Source organism: Eleutherodactylus coqui, chromosome 8, assembly GCF_035609145.1.
Source record: "Eleutherodactylus coqui strain aEleCoq1 chromosome 8, aEleCoq1.hap1, whole genome shotgun sequence".
NCBI lineage: Eukaryota > Metazoa > Chordata > Amphibia > Anura > Eleutherodactylidae > Eleutherodactylus > Eleutherodactylus coqui.
This window is the reverse complement of record NC_089844.1, coordinates 85490007-85514820: the sequence shown is the minus strand read 5'-3', so window position 1 is coordinate 85514820 and position 24814 is coordinate 85490007.

Below are 24814 nucleotides of genomic sequence, written 5' to 3'. Positions count from 1 at the left end.
TCTCTAATGAACATAAATATCAGTTTAAATAAAACAACATTTAAAATGTACTGTTTAATAGTGATGAGCGACGATTGGAAAAATTTGATCAGGAGTGATTGGCCTGATTTTCCAAAAAATAATTGGGCAATGGGATGACCTGATGACACCAGCTGGAGCACAGGAGTTCCCAGGTTGAAAACCTGACACCAGGTTTTATCACCCAGCCAATCATGATGAGCAGCACTAGTGTTTAAATCACTTAAATCCTGTCATTCCATATCAAAGTTGTTAATTGAAAGTACAGATTACAGGCTTACTGCACATACAAAGTAATAATATTTAAGTACTAGAGATGAGCGAGCACCAAAATGCTCGGGTGCTCGTTACTCGAGACGAACTTTTCGCGATGCTCGAGGGTTCGTTTCGAATAACGAACCCCATTGAAGTCAATGGGCGACCCGAGCATTTTTGTATATCGCCGATGCTCGCTAAGGTTTCCATTTGTGAAAATCTGGGCAATTCAAGAAAGTGATGGGAACGACACAGCAACGGATAGGGCAGGCGAGGGGCTACATGTTGGGCTGTATCTCAAGTTCCCAGGTCCCACTATTAAGCCACAATAGCGGCAAGAGTGGGCCCCCCCCCCCCAACAACTTTTACTTCTGAAAAGCCCTCATTAGCAATGCATACCTTAGCTAAGCACCACACTACCTCCAACAAAGCACAATCACTGCCTGCATGACACTCCGCTGCCACTTCTCCTGGGTTACATGCTGCCCAACCCTCCCCCCCCCGCACGATGCAGTGTCCACAGCGCACACCAAAGTGTCCCTGCGCTGCCCTCATGCAAAGCCACCCTCATGTCTATTTATAAGTGTGTCTGCCAGAGGAAAAGCAGGCACACACTGCAGAGGGTTGGGACGGCTAGGCAGCGACCCTCTTTAAAAGGGGCGGGGCGATAGTCCACAATGCTGTACAGAAGCAATGAGAAATCCAATCCTGTGCCACCTCCATCTGGAGCTGCACACGTGGGCATAGCAATGGGGAACCTATGTGCCACACACTATTCATTCTGTCAAGGTGTCTGCTTGCCCCAGTCAGACCGCGGTTTTTTATAAATAGTCACAGGCAGGTACAACTCCGCAATGGGAATTCCGTGTGCACCCACAGCATGGGTGGCTCCCTGGAACCCACTGGCGGTACATAAATATATCCCATTGCATTGCCCATCACAGCTGAGGTAATAATGTCATGTTTAATGCAGGTGGGCTTAGGCCCACACTGCATGCCCCAGTCGGACTGGGGTTCTTTAGAAGTGGACACATGTAGTTACAACTCCGTGTGGACCCACAGCATGGGTGGGTGCCAGGAAGCCACCGGCGGTACATAAAGATATCCCATTGCATTGCCCATCACAGTTGAGGTAATAATGTCATGTTTAATGCAGGTGGGCTTCGGCCCACACTGCATGCCCCAGTCAGACTGGGGTTCTTTAGAAGTGGACAGATGCATTTACAACTCCCTGTGGACCCACAGCATGGGTGGCTCCCTGGAACCCACCGGCGGTACATAAATATATCCCATTGCATTGCCCATCACAGCTGAGGTAATAATGTCATGTTTAATGCAGGTGGGCTTCGGCCCACACTGCATGCCCCAGTCAGACTGGGGTTCTTTAGAAGTGGACACATGTAGTTACAACTCCGTGTGGACCCACAGCATGGGTGGGTGCCAAGAAGCCACCGGCGGTACATAAATATATCCCATTGCATTGCCCAACACAGCTGATGTTACGTCAGCTGTAATGCAGGTGGGGAAAAAATTAATTTGATTACACTGTAGGCGAGGGCCCACAAAAATTGGTGTACCAACAGTACTAATGTACCTGAGAAAAATTGCCCATGCCCAACCGAGAGGGCAGGTGAAACCCATTAATCGCTTTGGTTAATGTGGCTTAATTGGTAACTAGACCTGGAGGCAGCCCAGTTAAAATAAAAATTGGTTGAGGTGAAAGTTTCAACGCTTTAATGAGCATTGAAACGTATAAAAATTGTTTAGAAAAATTATATGACTGAGCCTTGTGGGCCTAAGAAAAATTGCCCGTTCGGCGTGATTACGTCAGGTTTCAGGAGGAGGAGCAGGAGGAGGAGGATGAATATTATACACAGATTGATGAAGCAAAAAGGTCCCCGTTTTGGATGGTGATAGAGAACGATGCTTCCATCCGCGGGTGCAGCCTACGTATTGTTTAGGTATCGCTGCTGTCCGCTGGTGGAGAAGAGAAGTCTGGGGAAATCCAGGCTTTGTTCATCTTGATGAGTGTAAGCCTGTCGGCACTGTCGGTTGACAGGTGGGTACGCTTATCCGTGATGATTCCCCCAGCCACACTAAACACACTCTCTGACAAGACGCTAGCCGCAGGACAAGCAAGCACCTCCAGGGCATACAGCGCGAGTTCAGGCCACGTGTCCAGCTTCAACACCCAGTAGTTGTAGGGGGCAGAGGCGTCACCGAGGACGGTCGTGCGATCGGCTACGTACTCCCTCACCATCCTTTTACAGTGCTCCCGCCAACTCAGCCTTGACTGGGGACCGGTGACACAGTCTTGCTGGGGAGCCATAAAGCTGGCAAAGGCCTTGGATAATGTTCCCCTGCCTGCGCTGTACATGCTGCCTGATCTCTGCGCCTCCCCTGCTACCTGGGCCGCGGAAATGCGCCTTCGGCCACTAGCGCTGTCAGATGGGAAGTTTACCATCAGTTTGTCCACCAGCGCCCTGTGGTATAGCATCATTCTCGAACCCCTTTCCTCTTCGGGAATGAGAGTGGAAAGGCTCTCCTTATACCGTGGGTCGAGCAGTGTGTACACCCAGTAATCCGTAGTGGCCAGAATGCGTGTAACGCGAGGGTCACGAGAAAGGCATCCTAACATGAAGTCAGCCATGTGTGCCAGGGTACCTGTACGCAACACATGGCTGTCCTCACTAGGAAGATCACTTTCAGGATCCTCCTCCTCCTCCTCCTCCTCCTCCTCTGGCCATACACGCTGAAAGGATGACAGGCAAGCAGCATCTGTCCCCTCAGCAGTGGGCCAAGCTGTCTCTTCCCCCTCCTCCTCATGCTCCTCCCCCTCCTCCTCAACGCGCTGAGATATAGACATGAGGTTGCTCTGACTATCCAGCGACATACTGTCTTCCCCCGCCTCCGTTTCTGATTCCAAAGCGTCTGCCTTTATGCTTTGCAGGGAACTTCTCAAGAGGCATAGCAGAGGAATGGTGACGCTAATGATTGCAGCATCCCCGCTCACCATCTGAGTAGACTCCTCAAAGTTTCCAAGGACCTGGTAGATGGCTGCCAACCAGGCCCTCTCTTCTGTAAATAATTGAGGAGGCTGACTCCCACTGCGCCGCCCATGTTGGAGTTGGTATTCCACTATAGCTCTACGCTGCTCATAGAGTCTGGCCAACATGTGGATCATAGAATTCCACTGTGTGGGCACGTCGCACAGCAGTCGGTGCACTGGCAGATTAAACCGATGTTGCAGTGTCCGCAGGGTGGCAGCGTATGTGTGGGATTTGCGGAAATGTGCGCAGAGCTGGCGCACCTTTCCGAGCAGGTATGACAAGTGTGGGTAGCTTTTCAGAAAGCGCTGAACCACCAAATTAAAGACATGGGCCAGGCATGGCACGTGCGTGAGGCTGCCGAGCTGCAGAGCCGCCACCAGGTTACGGCCGTTGTCACACACGACCATGCCCGGTTGGAGGCTCAGCGGCGCAAGCCAGCGGTCGGTCTGCTCTGTCAGACCCTGCAGCAGTTCGTGGGCCGTGTGCCTCTTATCTCCTAAGCTGAGTAGTTTCAGCACGGCCTGCTGACGCTTGCCCACCGCTGTGCTGCCACGCCGCGTGACACCGACTGCTGGCGACGTGCTGCTGCTGAAACATCTTGATTGCGAGACAGAGGTTGCGTAGAAGGAGGAGGAGGGTGGTTTAGTGGAGGAAGCATACACCCCCGCAGATACCACCACCGAGCTGGGGCACGCAATTCGGGGGGTGGGTAGGACGTGAGCGGTCCCAGGCTCGGACTCTGTCCCAGCCTCCACTAAATTCACCCAATGTGCCGTCAGGGAGATATAGTGGCCCTGCCCGCCTGTGCTTGTCCACGTGTTTGTTGTTAAGTGGACCTTGGCAGTAACCGCGTTGGTGAGGGCGCGTACAATGTTGCGGGAGACGTGGTCGTGCAGGGCTGGGACGGCACATCGGGAAAAGTAGTGGCGACTGGGAACCGAGTAGCGCGGGGCCGCCGCTGCCATCATGCTTTTGAAAGCCTCCGTTTCCACAAGCCTATACGGCAGCATCTCTAGGCTGATCAATTTGGCAATGTGCACGTTTAACGCTTGAGCATGCGGGTGCGTGGCGTCGTACTTGCGCTTGCGCTCAAACAGTGGCGCTAGTTACGTCTGGACGCTGCGCTGAGAGACATTGCTGGATGGGGCCGAGGACAGCGGAGGTGAGGGTGTGGGTGCAGGCCAGGAGACGGTACTGCCTGTGTCCTCAGAGGGGGGTTGGATCTCAGTGGCAGGTTGGGGCACAGGGGGAGAGGCAGTGGTGCAAACCGGAGGCGGTGAACGGGCATCGTTCCACCTTGTGGGGTGCTTGGCCATCATATGCCTGCGCATGCTGGTGGTGGTGGTGCCTCCCCAGCTGATCTTGGCGCGACAAAGGTTGCACACCACTGTTCGTCAGTCGTCAGGCGTCTCTGTGAAAAACTGCCGCACCGTAGAGCACCTTGACCTCTGCAGGGTGGCATGGCGTGAGGGGGCGCTTTGGGAACCAGTTGGTGGATTATTCGGTCTGGCCCTGCCTCTACCCCTGGCCACCGCACTGGCTCGGCCTGTGCCCACACCCTGACTTGGGCCTCCGCGTCCTCGCCCGCGTCCACGTCCTATAGGCCTACCCCTCAGCATGGTGTATTACCAGTAGTGCAGAAACAGAACGCTGTAATTAAATGTGCCGCTTATTGGCCTGTGGTTGGAGGCTGTCTTCGTTTACGGAACGCCAGGAAATAATTTGGGGCAAGCCTGCTGTAACACTAAGCTGGCTGCGTATGATTTTGTAGAACTACTACACCCAGCACACACAGACCCAGAACACTGAGCACAGTGACAGGCAGGCCAAATAAAAAAATTTCCAATATTTTTTAGAAAAGGCCCACTGCCTATATTCAATCAATAATATGTCTTCTGTCCCTGCCTCCACACTTCTGTCCCTGGAGTATGTCACAGAACTGCAGAGTGTTGCACTGTTAACTGCAACACAGCGGTGATTTCAGAGCCCAGACAGAGCCAGGAAATAATTTGGCGCAAGCCTGCTGTAACACTTAGCTGGCTGCGTATTTTGTAGAACTACTACACCCAGCACACATGGACCCAGAACATTGAGCACAGTGACAGGCAGGCCAAATAGATTTTTTGCCCAATATTTTTTAGAAAAGGCCCACTGCCTATATTCAATCAATAATATGTCTTCTGTCCCTGCCTCCACACTTCTGTCCCTGGAGTATTACTGCAGGGCGCAATGCTCTGCACGGCCGATATACCAAAAAAAAAAAATGTGCAACACTGCAAAACGCAGACTCCACAGTACTGCACACGGTTAGATGTGGCCCTAAGAAGGACCGTTGGGGTTCTTGAAGCCTAAAATACTCCTAACGCTCTCCCTATAGCAGCTCCAACACGATAGCACTGTCCCTCAGCTATGTCAGAATGCATCTGTGGCGAGCCGCGGGAGGGGCCGATTTTTATACTCAGGTGACACCTGATCTCGCCAGCCACTCACTGCAGGGGGGTGGTATAAGGCTTGAACGTCGCAGGGGGAAGTTGTAATGCCTTCCCTGTCTTTCAATTGGCCAGAAAAGCGCGCTAACGTCTCAGAGATGAAAGTGAAAGTAACCCGAACATCGCGTGGTACTCGTTACGATTAACGAGCATCTCGAACACGCTAATACTCAAACGAGTATCAAGCTCGGACGAGTACGTTCGCTCATCTCTATTAAGTACCAAATAGATGTTGATGACACAAAGCCTATAATATGATGAGATATTGTAATTACATGAAAACATGAAAACTGAACCAGCAGTTCTCGAATTATAAAAACTGGATGTTACGGTATACTGCCCTTAATACAACAGCCTGGGTTGCCCTGATCTCACCCGCAACCCCTGTCCCTGCCTACTTGCCTTCACTTCTGGCTAACCCCAGGCAGGTAACTGGGCAGCGGTCCCTACACTCGCTAGGGACTGAGAAGGGACGCTGGCGTACCTGATGGAAAGGGCAGAGTAACGACAGAAAAGGCAGATGTAAATAACCAACACGAAAATCCAAACAGACCTGAGGCAGACGGAATAACCTGGCAGAAATAGCAAGCAAGCGGGCAAGAGCAGGAGACCGACAGAGGCAGGCTAGCTCACTGAGGGAAACCAATAACTGGCAGTGATTGCAACTCACTGCGAGACTTATAAACAAAAGCCTCTGCCCAGGAGAGAGGGAGAAGCCAACTCCCAACAGACAAGATAAAAAGGAAGCTAGTGCACAGCAGCTGCAAGCCACCCACACACGGCCGGCCAGGCACCCGCGCCCCTGGCAGCCGGACCACAAGCCTGGGGGACGCGCCCCGAACGCGGGACCTAGCACCCTGCCACCCAAGGAGGAGCCGCAACCACCGCATGGTAACATTGGACCAGCAATTCTCAAATTATATTATGAGTGAACAGACAGCAAAAAAAGATACTGCATTTTATAATAGACTAGCTGATGTTCCCGGTTTCATCCAAGTTAAGTTGGTGCAGGTGTTTACCTGTTGATCGCATGGAAAAATTTATGAAGTCGAGGAACAAGGAATAAAATATGTATACACATAGAGGAGCGATAGATTCTCCTCTGACTGCATGTACCCATGTCCTTCTGCAGAATGTGCCACCCCTCCCACTCTCCTAACTTTATGCCTTTGAAGGTAATGCCCCTTTTTATTCAAATTTACTTCAAGGTTACAGACCCTTCTTAGCTTTAAAGGCATGCTCCATCTCTTCAGTTCATGGCTGCATCCTTATGTACTTTACTGCCTTTCAGTATATGCACATAGAGGTCAGTTAGATTCTCTTCACTGTATGTACATAAAGGAGCGTTATATTTTTCTCAGTATATATACACAGAGGTGAGGTAAATTCTCCTCAGTATATACACATAGAGGTAAGGTAGATTCTCCTAAGTATATTCACACAGAGATAAGGTAGATTCCCCTCAGTATATACACATAGAGGAGAGGTAGATTCTCCTCAGTATATACACACAGCGGTGAGGTAGATTTTCCTCAGTATATACACATAGAGGTGAGGTAGATTTTCCTCAGTATATACACATAGAGGTGAGGTAGATTCTTCTCACTATATACACATAAAGGTAAGGTAGATTCTCCTCAGTATATACACATAAAGGTGAGGTAGATTCTCCTCAGTATATACACAGAGAGGTGAGGTAGATTTTCCTCAGTATATACACAGAGGTGAGGTAGATTCTCCTCAGTATATACACAGAGAGGTGAGGTAGATTTTCCTCAGTATATACACAGAGGTGAGGTAGATTCTCCTCAGTATATACACAGAGAGGTGAGGTAGATTCTCCTCAGTATACTAATAATTTCCCTAGGCTTTATGGTTGCTGAGAATATAACTCATGTATCTCAGTTTTTCACACTTAAAATTAAATATTGAAGTTGCAAGCCTATTTTCCTATTTACGAAAGAATGGTAGTGCATAATTTAACGTTTGTACGACACCAGGAAGTTAGAAAATTAGTGTCGAGTCAGTCAGTCAGTCAATGAGCACTTTCGCCTTTATATTTATCGATAGATAACTATTCAGAACTTTGTTACAAATCTCTGAGAATAGATAGAGCTACATTCACATTACTGCTGTCTTTTATGTTGTTTTGACATACAAAACCTTTGCATAGTATGTTTTTAAAATTTAAATGTATTCTTTGCTTTCAAAAGAGGCATATTTTAAGTGAACCTGTAGTTCCATATGAGTTTTCAGTATAAACTATCATGTGTGCACATGAGGAATAACATTATTTCTGATAGTTATGTGACTTGAAACCATCATGTTTATTCAGTTTTTTTTACTCTGGCAGCACATCTGTGTGAATCATTCTCCCTCCCCATTTCTTCCCCCTCTGCTGTCTATAGACTTCTATAGGCATTGTGAATCATTCTCCTTCACTTCTTTTCTCTATCTTGTTATCACTGTTACTAGAGATGGATTTAGCTTGACAAAAACTGTGGACAGCAAATTAGAGAGAAGGGAGACCATTTCTGACCAGCACCTTGGAGTAATTTTTCAGTACAAAAACACCATTTTAGGTAAATAATTTGATTAAAGGTACCTTTATGCAGGGTAATAATTGACCAATTATTGCTTGAAACACAAACTTTCTGTGATCATCCTGAGTACACACAGCCACTGAGAGGGCAATGAGTAGAGATGAGCGAACGTACTCGTTACGAGTACTTGCGCACCCGAGTACCGCCATTTTCGAGTACTTCAGTACTCGCGCGCAAAGATTCGGGGGGCGGCGTGCCGGCACGGGGGGTAGCAGTGGGGAGTGGGGGGGAGAGGGAGAGAGAGAGGGCTCCCCCCTGTTCCCCGCTGCTACCCCCCGCACCGCCACTCCTCTCCCCGCCCCCCGGCGCCCCCCGAATCTTTGCGCGCGAGTACTGAAGTACTCGAAAATGGCGGTACTCGGGTGCGTAAGTACTCGTAACGAGTACGTTCGCTCATCTCTAGCAATGAGCGAGAAATCACACAGTATTCGTTAGTCGCTTAACTTCAGCTCTCTGAAATCAGGCACAGGGCCCATGCTGCGGAGCGGGCTGGGTAGATATGGCCCTTGTCACGGTGGCTCTACCAAACTCCCCTCACCCCTCCGAGGAACACGTGCAACCTTTTGCCAAGGCCCTGACAGGCCTCTTGAGGCAATGCTGACTGGAGACAGTGGTTACCTGTATATGGGTCTTCTTTTTTAAGATTGTATTTGTCATAGGTGACGACAGCACTTCAGTCAGACTATCATCAAGATGGCGGAAATAACTTGACACGAGTCCAGGGATGTGATTTTTTTGCAACTGGAAGTGCACAGTTTACTAAACAGAATTCCTGGAGACAAAGTAATACAGCACAGTCCAATGAGAGCACAACACAGTTCCAAAGATACACTTGTGCAAGCGGAATAATGTAGGAATACAGTTAAATTCTCACACTGACAATCTCTTCAATGCTCCCTCTTTCTGCACTTTAGCAGTAGTTAATCTAGAAGCTGGTCCTCCCTCCTTAGGTAACTGATGGGATAGATTCAGAAGTTTAGTTCAAATAAGACAGCTTAGGAAGGGCCCTTGTGAGAACTCCTGACATTGACTTTCAGCCAGGGCTTATATAACTCATGATTAAGATGAGCTCCTACATTACCACTGACATTGATGTAACTTCAAGCAATAGATATACAGATGGTCCCCGACTTGCGAACAGGTTCCGTTCCAGGAGCCTGTTCGCAAGTCGAACAAGTGCTTGTATGGAGCAGGATCGCGGGTGGATCCCGCTCCATACAACATCGGGTGCCGGCTGTTCTTACAGTGGGCACCCGGCGGCAGCAGTTCCGACGAGCCGTGCCGCTCGTCTGAACTGTTAACACTTTAAATACCGCTCTGACAGCGGTATTTAAAGTGTTAACAGTTCTGACGAGCGGCGCGGCTCGTCGGACCTGCTGCCGCCGGGTGCCCGCTGTAAGAAACAGCCTGCACCCGACGTTCAGAGGACACGTACAGCGTCCCACGATGAGATCACGGGACGCTGTGCGGTTGCTAGGCAGCCGGGGACCTCCTGAAATGCCCCAGGGCTGCCTATGTAGAGTGCCCATCAAGCGCACGGCTTGATAGGCGCTCTGCATAGACAGATCTAGGGCCTTTCAGGAGGTCCCCGGCTGCCTAGCAACCGCGATCTGACCGGACAGGCATCTATCAGGCTTGATAGAAGCCTGTCCGGTCCCTGCACAGTATGATGTAATGCCATAGCATTACATCATACTGTGCAGGATAGATAATTCGTATCTTGCGAAATTCGTAACTCGAATGTTCGCAAGTCGGGGACTATCTGTATATTCATTTTAAGGGCATCCATATTTTTTTTTGCTCCAATAAAATATGTGCCAAAAAAATTCACAATGAGTAATGACTAGAGATGAGCGAACATACTCGTAACGAGCACTTGCGCACCCGAGTACCGCCATTTTCGAGTACTGCAGTACTCGCGCGTAAAGATTCGGGGGGCGCCGTGGCAGCACGGGGGGTAGCAGTGGGGAGTGGGGGGGAGAGGGAGAGAGAGAGGGCTCCCCCCTGTTCCCCGCTGCTCCCCCCCGCACCGCCGCGCCTCTCCCCGCCCCCGGCGCCCACCGAATCTTTACGCGCGAGTACTGCAGTACTCGAAAATGGCGGTACTCGGGTGCGTAAGTACTCGTTACAAGTACGTTCGCCCATCTCTACTAATGACCCTCAACTCAAACTGTACACTCAGGACAATCTACTCTACACTCCACAGAAAATCTTGATAGATAATAACTAGGGATGAGCGAGTATACTAAGGCACTGCTTGCTCGAGTAATGTGCCTTAGCCGAGTATCTCCCCGCTCGTCCTGAAAGATTCGGGCGCCGCCGCGGGGCGGGGAGCTGCGGGGGAGAGCAGGGAGGAACGGAGGGGAGAGCTCTCTCTCCCGCCCGCTCTCCCCTGCTCCCCGCCGCAACTCACCTGTCAGCTGCGGCGGCCCCCGAATCTTTAGGGACGAGCAGGGAGATACTAAGGCACATTACTCGAGCGAGTAGTGCCTTAGCGAGTATACTCACTCATCCCTAATAATAACCAATTCAAATCTGGAACTCACCAGAAGACGTGGCGACTTGAAGATGCTTTGACCAAGTTGAATGCACATCACAAATTGGCCTTCAGCTGACCATTCCATCTCCAAAATTGGTGCATTTTTCAAACAAATATAAACTATTATCAAGGAAAACAATAGCAAAAGGGGCTGATGGTCTAGAAAAGGTGATGTGGTTGAACATATAACTTTTGTCAACTAATCACAAATGCTGTACCATTACGATTCAATGTGTGTTTGAAAAGAAGACACATTCCTGTTTTTAAAGAAATCAACTTTAGCAGGCCATTCCATCTCCGGAATTGGTGCATTTTTTAAACTATTGTTAATGGAGATGAGGGAGCACGCTCGTTTAAAGCTGATGCTCGAGCGAGCATCGGTCTTTTCGAGTAACTGATTACTTGCCCAAGCAACATGCGTGAGGTGGCGGGGAGCGGAGAAGAAAAAGAGAGATTTCTCTCACGGTCCCCCCGCCGCCCCCCGCATAGTGCTCGAACAAGTAATCATTTACTGGAGCATCAGCCTTAAACGAGTGTGCTCGCTCACCTCTATTTGTGAACTATTATCTAGGTCTAAAACAGGAAAGGGCCTGATGGTCCAGAATACTTGACAGTTCGACATATAATATTAGTCAAGTGAGACCAAAACGTGGAGCGCAATGGACTAATACCTGCGAAAGAAGCCACATTCCTGTTTTAAAGGAAATGGGCATTGGATCTTCAGATGGTTGTCTTAACCCTCCCTTTTTATTTATGACTCACCATAATTTTGGCTTCTCCCCTATGTCTTCCCCTAAGAAAATTACCGTCGACCACTAAGGTATTCATTTTTAAGAAACATCTAAATAACCGATTAACCGTTTTTTGGGGTGTATTTGCTCACCTAAAACCTATTGACAATGTCCTCTGCCCGTTTCCACATCATTGAGGGGCCACTCAAAGAAAGGGGCAGTCGAGCGGAAGCTGCAGACGGTGGTCTCCATCCTGCATTTGTATCAACCCACCCTCATTACTCTAGGTCTTAAAAGAGTGGACTCAAAATTCCTTCAAAATCACAAGGGGGGGGGGGGGCGGCTATGCTAAACATAGTAACATAGTATGTAAGGCTGAATGAAGACAATGTGCATCTAGTCCAGCCTGTCTATCCTCCTGTGTTGATCCAGAGGAAGGCAAAAAACCCCAAGGCCAGAAGCCTAGCCCTTTTGGGGAAAAAATTCCTTCCCGACTCCCTAATGGCAATCAGACTGTTCCGTGGATCAACCCCTAATAGTTCCTACCTTCCTATATACCCGGATTGACAATTTGTCAATAGAAAACAAACGTCTAAATATTCTGGACCATCAGGCTTAGAAAAATGAATTTAGCAATAAGTATGCAGAACTGCAGTGTCTGAACACATGTTAAAAAAAAAAAACCGGCCTACTCCAACCCCTTCAGCCGGCCATTCCATCTTCAGAATTGGTGCATTTTTCAAACTATTGTGAACTATTATCTAGGTCTAAAATGGAAAAGGGCCTGATGGTCCAGAATACTTGACAGTTCGACATATAATATTAGTCAAGTGAGACCAAAACGGGGAGCGCAATGGACTAATATCTGCGAAAGAAGCCACATTCCTGTTTTAAAGGAAATGGGCATTGGATCTTCAGATGGTTGTCTTAACCCTCCCTTTTTATTTATTCCTCACCATAATTTTGGCTTCTCCCCTATGTCTTTCCCTAAGAAAATTACCGTCGACCACTAAGGTATTCATTTTTAAGAAATATCTAAATAACCGATTAACCGTTTTTTGGGGTGTATTTGCTCACCACTAATCTATTGACAAATGCAGTTCACCCGTGGGGTGCTGATGCACAGAGTCCACGGCTCCAGGGAAAGTGCTTTCACACTACGTCTAAAAGCGGTTTATCCAAACTGCATCAGCATCACAGGGGGCCCATTCTAATAGAGACAATGTCCTCCGCCCGTTTCCACATCATTGAGGGGCCACTCAAAGAAAGGGGCAGTCGAGCCGAAGCTGCAGACGGTTGTCTCCATCCTGCATTTGTATCAACCCACCCTCATTACTCTAGGTCTTAAAAGAGTGGACTCAAAATTCCTTCAAAATCACAAGGGGGGGGGGGCTATGCTAAACATAGTATGTAAGGCTGAATGAAGACAATGTCCATCTAGTCCAGCCTGTCTATCCTCCCGTGTTGATCCAGAGGAAGGCAAAAAACCCCAAGGCCAGAAGCCTAGCCCTTTTGGGGAAAAAATTCCTTCCTGACTCCCTAATGGCAATCAGACTGTTCCCTGGATCAACCCCTAATAGTTCCTACCTTCCTATATACCCGGATTGACAATTTGTCAATCGAAAACAAACGTCTAAATATTCTGGACCATCAGGCTTAGAAAAATGAATTTAGCAATAGGTATGCAGAACTGCAGTGTCTGAACACATGTTAAAAAAAAAAAAAAATCCGGCCTCCTCCGACCCCTTCAGCCGGCCATTCCATCTCCAGAATTGGTGCATTTTTTAAACTATTGTGAACTATTATCTAGGTCTAAAATGGAAAAGGGCCTGATGGTCCAGAATACTTGACAGTTCGACATATAATATTAGTCAAGTGAGACCAAAACGTGGAGCGCAATGGACTAATACCTGTGAAAGAAGCCACATTCCTGTTTTAAAGGAAATGGGCATTGGATCTTCAGATGGTTGTCTTAACCCTCCCTTTTTATTGATTCCTCACCATAATTTTGGCTTCTCCCCTATGTCTTCCCCTAAGAAAATTACCCTCGACCACTAAGGAATTCATTTTTAAGAAACATCTAAATAACCGATTAACCGTTTTTTGGGGTGTATTTGCTCACCTAAAACCTATTGACAAATGCAGTTCGCCCGTGGGGTGCTGATGCACAGAGTCCACGGCTCCAGGGAAAGTGCTTTCACACTACGTCTAAAAGCGGTTTATCCAAACTGCATCAGCATCACAGGGGGCCCATTCTAATAGAGACAATGTCCTCCGCCCGTTTCCACATCATTGAGGGGCCACTCAAAGAAAGGGGCAGTCGAGCCGAAGCTGTAGACGGTTGTCTCCATCCTGCATTTGTATCAACCCACCCTCATTACTCTAGGTCTTAAAAGAGTGGACTCAAAATTCCTTCAAAATCACAAGGGGGGCCTATGCTAAAGAAAACAAACGTCTAAATATTCTGGACCATCAGGGTTAGAAAAATGAATTTAGCAATAATTATGCAGAACTGCAGTGTCTGAACACATGTTGTTAAAAAAAAAAAAAATCCGGCCTCCTCCGACCCCTTCAGCCGGCCATTCCATCTCCAGAATTGGTGCATTTTTCAAACTATTGTGAACTATTATCTAGGTCTAAAATGGAAAAAGGGCCTGATGGTCCAGAATACTTGACCGTTCGACATTAGAGATGAGCGAGCACCAAAATTCTCGGGTGCTCGTTACTCGGAACGAACTCTTCGCGATGCTCGAGGGTTCGTTTCGAATAACGAACCCCATTGAAGTCAATGGGCGACCCTAGCATTTTTGTATTTCGCCGATGCTCGCTAAGGTTTCCTTGTGTGAAAATCTGGGCAATTCAAGAAAGTGATGGGAACGACACAGCAATGGACAGGGCAGGCGAGGGGCTACATGTTGGGCTGCATCTCAAGTTCACAGGTCCCACTATTAAGCCACAAAAGCGGCAAGAGTGGGCCCCCCCCCTCCCAAAAACTTTTACTTCTGAAAAGCCCTCATTAGCAATGCATACCTTAGCTAAGCACCACACTACCTCCAACAAAGCACAATCACTGCCTGCATGACACTCCACTGCCACTTCTCCTGGGTTACATGCTGCCCAACCGCCCCCCCTCCCCCCCCACAGCGCACACCAAAGTGTCCCTGCGCAGCCTTCAGCTGCCCTAATGCCTCACCACCCTCATGTCTATTTAGAAGTGCGTCTGCCATGAGGAGGAACCGCAGGCACACACTGCAGAGGTTGGCACGGCTAGGCAGCGACCCTCTTTAAGAGTGGCGGGGCGATAGCCCACAATGCTGTACAGAAGCAATGAGAAATAGAATCCTGTGCCACCGCCATCAGGAGCTGCACACGTGGGCATAGCAATGGGGAACCTATGTGTCACACACTATTCATTCTGTCAAGGTGTCTCTGCATGCCCCAGTCAGACCGGGCTTTTTTATTCATAGACACAGGCAGGTACAACTCCCTATTGTGAAGTCCCTGTCGACCGACAGCATGGGTGGCTTCCTGGAACCCACCGGCGGTACATAAAAATATCCCATTGCATTGCCCAACACAGCTGAGGTAGTAATGTCGTGCTTAATGCAGGTGGGCTTCGGCCCACACTGCATGCCCCAGTCAGACTGGGCTTCTTTACAAGTGGAAACAGATGCATTTATAATTCCCTGTGGACCCACAGCAGGGGTGGGTGCCAGGAAGCCACCGGCGGTACATAGAAATATCCCATTGCATTGCCCAACACAGCTGAGGTAGTAATGTTGTGCTTAATGCAGGTGGGCTTCGGCCCACACTGCATGCCCCAGTCAGACTGGGGTTCTTTACAAGTGGACACATGTAGGTTAAACTCCGTGTGCACCTACAGCATGGGTGGCTCCCTGGAACCCACCGGCGGTACATAGAAATATCCCATTGCATTGCCCAACACAGCTGAGGTAGTAATGTCGTGATTAATGCAGGTGGGCTTCGGCCCACACTGCATGCCCCAGTCAGACTGGGGTTCTTTTCAAGTGTACAGATGTAGTAAAAACTCCGTGTGCACCTACAGCATGGGTGGGTGCCAGGAAGCCAGCGGCGGTACATAGAAATATCCCATTGCATTGCCCAACACAGCTGAGGTAGTAATGTCGTGCTTAATGCAGGTGGGCTTCGGCCCACACTGCATGCCCCAGTCTGACTGGGGTTCTTTACAAGTGGACACATGTAGGTTAAACTCCGTGTGCACCTACAGCATGGGTGGCTCCCTGGAACCCACCGGCGGTACATAGAAATATCCCATTGCATTGCTCAACACAGCTGAGGTAGTAATGTCGTGCTTAATGCAGGTGGGCTTCGGCCCACACTGCATGCCCCAGTCAGACTGGGGTTCTTTTCAAGTATACAGATGTAGTAAAAACTCCGTGTGCACCTACAGCATGGGTGGGTGCCAGAAAGACACCGGCGGTACATAGAAATATCCCATTGCATTGCCCAACACAGCTGAGGTAGTAATGTCGTGCTTAATGCAGGTGGGCTAAAAATTTATTTGATTACACTGTAGGCGAGGGCCCACAAAAATTGCTGTATCAACAGTACTAATGTACCTGAAAAAAATTGGCCATGGCCAACCAAGAGGGCAGGTGAAACCCATTAATCGCTTTGGTTAATGTGGCTTAAGTGGTAACTAGGCCTGGAGGCAGCCCAGTTTAACGAAAAATTGGTTCAAGTTAAAGTTCCAACGCTTTTCAGAGCATTGAAACATCTAAAAATTGTTTAGAAAAATTATGAGTGAGCCTTGTGGCCCTAAGAAAAATTGCCCGTTCAGCGTGATAACGTGAGGTTTCAGGAGGAGGAGCAGGAGGAGGAGGAGGAGGAATATTAGACACAGATTGATGAAGCAGAAATGTCCCCGTTTTGGATGGTGAGAGAGAACGTAGCTTCCATCCGCGGGTGCAGCCTACGTATTGCTTACGTATCGCTGCTGTCCGCTGGTGGAGAACAGAAGTCTGGGGAAATCCAGCCTTTGTTCATCTTGATGAGTGTTAGCCTGTCGGCACTGTCGGTTGACAAGCGGCTACGCTTATCTGTGATGATTCCCCCAGCCGCACTAAACACCCTCTCCGACAAGACGCTAGCCGCAGGACAAGCAAGCACCTCCAGGGCATACAGCGCGAGTTCAGGCCACGTGTCCAGCTTCGACACCCAGTAGTTGTAGGGGGCAGAGGCGTCACCGAGGATGGTCGTGCGATCGGCTACGTACTCCCTCATCATCCTTTTACAGTGCTCCCGCCGACTCAGCCTTGACTGGGGAGCGGTGACACAGTCTTGCTGGGGAGCCATAAAGCTGGCCAGGCCCTTAAAGACTGTTGCACTGTCTGGGCTGTACATGCTGCTCGATCTACGCACCTCCCCTGCTACATGGCCCTTGGAACTGCGCCTTCTGCCACTAGCGCTGTCGGATGGGAATTTTACCATCAGCTTGTCCGCCAGGGTCCTGTGGTATAGCAACACTCTCGAACCCCTTTCCTCTTCGGGAATGAGACTGGGAAGGTTCTCCTTATAGCGTGGGTCGAGCAGTGTGTACACCCAGTAATCCGTAGTGGCCAGAATGCGTGCAACGCGAGGGTCACGAGAAAGGCATCATAACATGAAGTCAGCCATGTGTGCCAGGGTACCTGTACGCAACACATGGCTGTCCGCACTAGGAAGATCACTTTCAGGATCCTCCTCCTCCTTCTCAGGCCATACACGCTGAAATGATGACAGGCAACCAGCATGGGTACCGTCAGCAGTGGGCCAAGCTGTCTCTTCCCCCTCCTCCTCATCCTCCTCATCATCCTCCTCCTCCTCCTGAACGCGCTGAGACATAGACAGGAGGGTGCTCTGACTATCCAGCGACATACTGTCTTCCCCCAGCTCTGTTTCCGAGCGCAAAGCGGCTGCCTTTATGGTTTGCAGGGAACTTCTCAAGATGCATAGCAGAGGAATGGTGACGCTAATGATTGCAGCATCGCCGCTCACCACCTGGGTAGACTGATCAAAGTTTCGAAGGACCTGGCAGATGTCTGCCAACCAGGCCTACTCTTCTGAAAAGAATTGAGGAGGCTGACTCCCACTGCGCCGCCCATGTTGGAGTTGGTATTCCACGATAGCTCTACGTTGCTCATAGAGCCTGGCCAACATGTGGAGCGTAGAGTTCCACCGTGTGGGCACGTCGCACAGCAGTCGGTGCACTGGCAGATTAAAGCGATGTTGCAGGGTGCGCAGGGTGGCAGCGTCCGTGTGGGACTTGCGGAAATGTGCGCAGAGCCGGCGCACCTTTACGAGCAGGTCTGACAAGCGTGGGTAGCTTTTCAGAAGGCGCTGAACCACCAAATTAAAGACGTGGGCCAGGCATGGCACGTGCGTGAGGCTGCCGAGCTGCAGAGCCGCCACCAGGTTACGGCCGTTGTCACACACGACCATGCCCGGTTGGAGGCTCAGCGGCGCAAGCCAACGGTCCGTCTGCTCTGTCAGACCCTGCAGCAGTTCGTGGGCCATGTGCCTCCTATCTCCTAAGCTGAGTAGTTTCAGCACGGCCTGCTGACGCTTGCCCACCGCTGTGCTGCCACGCCGCACGACACCGACTGCTGGCGACGTCCTGCTGCTGCTGACACATCTAGATTGCGAGACAGAGGTTGAGGAGGAGGAGGAGGGTGCTTTAGTGGAAGAAGCATACACCGCCGCAGATACCACCACTGAGCTGGGGCCCGCAATTCTGGGGGTGGGTAGGACGTGAGCGGTCCCAGGCTCTGACTCTGTCCCAGCCTCCACTAAATTAACCCAATGTGCCGTCAGGGAGATGTAGTGGCCCTGCCCGCCTGTGCTTGTCCACGTGTCCGTAGTTAAGTGGACCTTGCCACTAACCGCATTGGTGAGGGCGCGTACAATGTTGCGGGAGACGTGGTCGTGCAGGGCTGGGACGGCACATCGGGAAAAGTAGTGGCGACTGGGAACTGAGTAGCGCGGGGCCGCCGCCGCCATCATAGCTTTGAAGGACTCCGTTTCCACAACCCTATACGGCAGCATCTCAAGGCTGATAAATTTGGCTATGTGGACGGTTAACGATTGAGCGTGCGGGTGCGTGGTGGCGTACTTGCGCTTGCGCTCCAACACTTGCGCTAGCGACGGCTGGACTGTGCGGTGCGAAACATTGGTGGATGGGGCCGAGGACAGCGGAGGTGAGGCTGTGGATGCAGGCCATGAGACGGTTGTGCCTGTGTCCTGAGAGGGAGGTTGGATCTCAGTGGCAGGTTGGGGCACAGGGGGAGAGGCAGCGGTGCAAACCGGAGGCGGTGAACGGCCTTCGTCCCACCTTGTGGGGTGCTTGGCCATCATATGTCTGCGCATGCTGGTGGTGGTCAGGCTGTTGGTGGTGGCTCCCCGGCTGATCTTGGCGCGACAAAGGTTGCACACCACTGTTCGTCGGTCGTCAGGCGTCTCTGTCAAAAACTGCCAGACCTTAGAGCACCTCGGCCTCTGCAGGGTGGCATGGCGCGAGGGTGTGCTTTGGGAAACACTTGGTGGATTATTCGGTCTAGCCCTGCCTCTACCCCTGGCCACCGCACTGCCTCTTGCAACCTGCCCTGCTGATGCCCTTGCCTCCCCCTCTGAAGACCTGTCCTGAGTAGGCGTTGCACACCAGGTGGGGTCAGTCACCTCATCGTCCTGCTGCTCTTCCTCCGAATCCTCTGTGCGCTGCTCCCTTGGACTTACTGCCCTTACTACTACCTCACTGCAAGACAACTGTGTCTCATCGTCATCGTCCTCCTCACCCACAGAAACTTCTTGAGACAGTTGGCGGAAGTCCCCAGCCTCTTCCCCCGGACCCCGGGAACTTTCGAATGGTTGGGCATCAGTGACGATAAACTCCTCTGGTGGGAGAGGAACCACTCCTGCCCAATCTAAGCAGGGGCCCGAGAACAGTTCCTGGGAGTGTTCCCGCTCCTGAGCAGGTGTCATTGTAGTGGAGTGAGGAGGCTGGGAGGAAGGAGGAGCAGCAGACAGAGGATTCGGATTTGCAGCACTGGACGGCGCAGAACTGTGGGTGGATGATAGCTTGCTCGAAGCACTTTCTGCCATCCAGGACAGGACCTGCTCACACTGCTCATTTTCTAATAAAGGTCTCCAGCGTGGACCCATTAATTGGGCGATGAATGTGGGGACGCCAGAAACGTGCCTCTCTCCTAATCGCGCAGCAGTCGGCTGCGACACACCTGGATCAGGAGCTCGGCCTGTGCCCACACCCTCACTTGGCCCTCCGCGTCCTCGGCCACGTCCACGTCCACGTCCTCTAGGCTTACCCCTACCCCTCAGCATGCTGTATTACCAGTGATTTGATTTCCCAGGCAGGAAATAAATTGGCGCAAGCCTGCAGGCCAAATATAATGTTTTCGCTTTTTTGCAAACGGAAGACCCCACTGCGTATATTCAATGAACAAGAAGTTTAATATCTGCGGTGTGGCCCTCAAAAAGTGTCACACAACTATAGTGTAGCAGAGTTATTAACTCTAGCAGAGCAGGTATTTGCCAGTCAGGAAAGACAATGGCGCTAGGCTGCAGTAAAGCGTAGCTGGTTGCGTCTGATTTTTGTACGTAGTACACGCAGCACACACGTACACGCAGACCTTAGGACTGACACAGGCAGGCCAAATATAATTTCTTTTCCTTTTTAGCAAAGGGAAGACCCCACTGCGTATATTCAATGAACAAGAAGTTTAATATCTGTGGTGTGGCCCTCAAAAAGTGTCACACAACTATAGTGTAGCAGAGTTATTAACTCTAGCAGAGCAGGTATTTGCCAGTCAGGAAAGACAATGGTGCTAGGCTGCAGTAAAGCGTAGCTGGTTGCGTCTGATTTTTGTACGTTGTACACGCAGCACACACGTACACGGAGACCTTAGGACTGACACAGGCAGGCCAAATATAATTTCTTTTCCTTTTTAGCAAAGGGAAGACCCCACTGCGTGTATTCAATGAATAATGTATGTCTTCTGGCCCTGCCTACACAATTCTATCCCTGTAGTATTAATGCCGGGTGCAATGCTCTGCACAGCCGGTTTTGAGAAGAAAAAAAAATATGCAACACTGCTAACAGCAGCCTGGACAGTACTGCACACGGATAGAAGTGGCCCTAGAAAGGACCGTTGGGGTTCTTGAAGCCTACACTAACTCCTAACACTCTCCCTGCCTGACCCCCACTTCTGTCCCTATTGCTGGGCGCAATGCTCTGCAGATCCAATTTTGGACAAAAAAAAAAAAAATTACTGTGCTAACACAGTACTGCACACTAGTAGATGTGGCCCTGAGAAGGACCGTTGGGGTTCTTGAAGCCTACACTGACTCCTAACGCTCTCCCTACAGCAGCACCAGCAGCAGCACTTTCCCTCAGCTAAGTCACAAGGCATGTGTGGCGAGCCGCGGGAGGGGCCGATTTATATACTCGGGTGACATCTGATCGCCCCAGCCACTCACAGCAGGGGGGTGGTATAGGGCTTGAACGTCACAGGGGGAAGTTGTAATGCCTTCTCTGTCTTTCAATTGGCCAGAAAAGCGCGCAAACGTCTCAGAGAGGAAACTGAAAGTAACCCGAACACCGCGTGGTGCTCGTTACGAGTAACGAGCATCCCGAACACCCTAATATTCGCACAAATATCAAGTTCGGACGAGTACGTTCGCTCATCTCTATTCGACATATAATATTAGTTAAGTGAGACCAAAACGTGGAGCGCAATGGACTAATACCTGCGAAAGAAGCCACATTCCTGTTTTAAAGGAAATGGGCATTGGATCTTCAGATGGTTGTCTTAACCCTCCCTTTTTATTTATGACTCACCATAATTTTGGCTTCTCCCCTATGTCTTCCCCTAAGAAAATTACCGTCGACCACTAAGGTATTCATTTTTAAGAAACATCTAAGTAACCGATTAACCGTTTTTTGGGGTGTATTGGCTCACCTAAAACCTATTGACAAATGCAGTTCGCCCGTGGGGTGCTGATGCACAGAGTCCACGGCTCCAGGGAAAGTGCTTTCACACTACGTCTAAAAGCGGTTTATCCAAACTGCATCAGCGTCACAGGGGGCCCATTCTAATAGAGACAATGTCCTCCACCCATTTCCACAACATTGAGGGGCCACTCAAAGAAAGGGGCAGTCGAGCCGAAGCTGCAGACGGTTGTCTGCATCCTGCATTTGTATCAACCCACCCTCATTACTCTAGGTCTTAAAAGAGTGGACTCAAAATTCCTTAAAAACAACAAGGGGGGCCTATGCTAAAGAAAACAAACGCCTAAATATTCTGGACCATCAGGGTTAGAAAAATGAATTTAGCAATAAGTATGCAGAACTGCAGTGTCTGAACACATGTTGTTAGAAGAAAAAAAAAATCCGGCCTCCTCCGACCCCTTCAGCCGGCCATTCCATCTCCAGAATTGGTGCATTTTAAAAACTATTGTGAACTATTATCTAGGTCTAAAATGGAAAAGGGCCTGATGGTCCAGAATACTTGACAGTTCGACATATAATATTAGTCAAGTGAGACCAAAACGTGGAGCGCAATGGACTAATACCTGCGAAAGAAGCCACATTCCTGTTTTAAAGGAAATGGGCATTGGATCTTCAGATGGTTGTCTTAACCCTCCCTTTTTATTGATTCCTCACCATAATTTTGGCTTCTCCCCTATGTCTTCCCCGAAGAAAATTGAGTGGACTCAAAATTGCTTCAAAATCACAAGGGCGGGGGCGGCTATGCTAAACATAGTAACATAGTATGCAAGGCTGAATGAAGACAATGTCCATCTAGTCCAGCCTTTCTATCCTCCTGTGTTGATCCAGAGGAAGGCAAAAAAACCCAAGGCCAGAAGCCTAGCCCTTTTGGGGAAAAAATTCCTTCCCGACTCCCTAATGGCAATCAGACTGTTCCCTGGATCAACCCCTAATAGTTCCTACCTTCCCATATACCCGGATTGACAATTTGTCAATCGAAAACAAACGTCTAAATATTCTGGACCATCCAGCTTAGAAAAATGAATTTAGCAATAAGTATGCAGAACTGCAGTGTCTGAACACATGTTGTTAGAAAAAAAAAAAAATCCGGCCTCCTCCGACCCCTTTAGCCGGCCATTCCATCTCCAGAATTGGTGCATTTTAAAAACTATTGTGAACTATTATCTAGGTCTAAAATGGAAAAGGGCCTGATGGTCCAGAATACTTGACAGTTCGACATATAATATTAGTCAAGTGAGACCAAAACGTGGAGCGCAATGGACTAATACCTGTGAAAGAAGCCACATTCCTGTTTTAAAGGAAATGGGCATTGGATCTTCAGATGGTTGTCTTAACCCTCCCTTTTTATTTATGACTCACCATAATTTTGGCTTCTCCCCTATGTCTTCCCCTAAGAAAATTACCCTCGACCACTAAGGTATTCAATTTTAAGAAACATCTAAATAACCGATTAACCGTTTTTTGGGATGTATTTGCTCACCTAAAACCTATTGACAAATGCAGTTCGCCCGTGGGGTGCTGATGCACAGAGTCCACGGCTCCAGGGAAAGTGTTTTCACACTACGTCTAAATGCGGTTTATCCAAACTGCATCAGCATCACAGGGGGCCCATTCTAATAGAGACAATGTCCTCCGCCCGTTTCCACATCATTGAGGGGCCACTCAAAGAAAGGGGCAGTCGAGCCGAAGCTGCAGACGGTTGTCTGCATCCTGCATTTGTATCAACCCACCCTCATTACTCTAGGTCTTAAAAGAGTGGACTCAAAATAGCTTCAAAATCACAAGGGGGGCCTATGCTAAAGAAAACAAACGCCTAAATATTCTGGACCATCAGGGTTAGAAAAATGAATTTAGCAATAAGTATGCAGAACTGCAGTGTCTGAACACATGTTGTTAAAAAAAATAATAAAAATCCGGCCTCCTCCGACCCCTTCAGCCGGCCATTCCATCTCCAGAATTGGTGCATTTTAAAAACTATTGTGAACTATTATCTAGGTCTAAAATGGAAAAGGGCCTGATGGTCCAGAATACTTGACAGTTCGACATATAATATTAGTCAAGTGAGACCAAAACGTGGAGCGCAATGGACTAATAACTGTGAAAGAAGCCACATTCCTGTTTTAAAGGAAATGGGCATTGGATCTTCAGATGGTTGTCTTAACCCTCCCTTTTTATTGATTCCTCACCATAATTTTGGCTTCTCCCCTATGTCTTCCCCTACGAAAATTACCCTCGACCACTAAGGTATTCATTTTTAAGAAACATCTAAATAACCGATTAACCGTTTTTTGGGGTGTATTTGCTCACCTAAAACTTATTGACAAATGCAGTTCGCCCGTGGGGTGCTGATGCACAGAGTCCACGGCTCAAGGGAAAATGCTTTCACACTACGTCTAAAAGCGGTTTATCCAAACTGCATCAGCATCACAGGGAGCCCATTCTAATAGAGACAATGTCCTCCGCCCGTTTCCACATCATTGAGGGGCCACTCAAAGAAAGGGGCAGTCGAGCCGAAGCTGCAGACGGTTGTCTCCATCCTGCATTTGTATCAACCCACCCTCATTACTCTAGGTCTTAAAAGAGTGGACTCAAAATTTCTTCAAAATCATAAGGGGGGCGGGGGGGCGGCTATGCTAAACATAGTAACATAGTATGTTAGGCTGAATGAAGACAATGTCCATCTAGTCCAGCCTGTCTTTCCTCCCGTGTTGATCCAGAGGAAGGCAAAAAACCCCAAGGCCAGAAGCCTAGCCCTTTTGGGGAAAAAATTCCTTCCCGACTCCCTAATGGCAATCAGACTGTTCCCTGGATCAACCCCTAATAGTTCCTACCTTCCTATATACCCGGATTGACAATTTGTCAATCGAAAACAAACGTCTAAATATTCTGGACCATCAGGCTTAGAAAAATGAATTTAGCAATAAGTATGCAGAACTGCAGTGTCTGAACACATGTTGTTAGAAGAAAAAAAAATTCCGGCCTCCTCCGACCCCTTCAGCCGGCCATTCCATCTCCAGAATTGGTGCATTTTAAAAACTATTGTGAACTATTATCTAGGTCTAAAATGGAAAAGGGCCTGATGGTCCA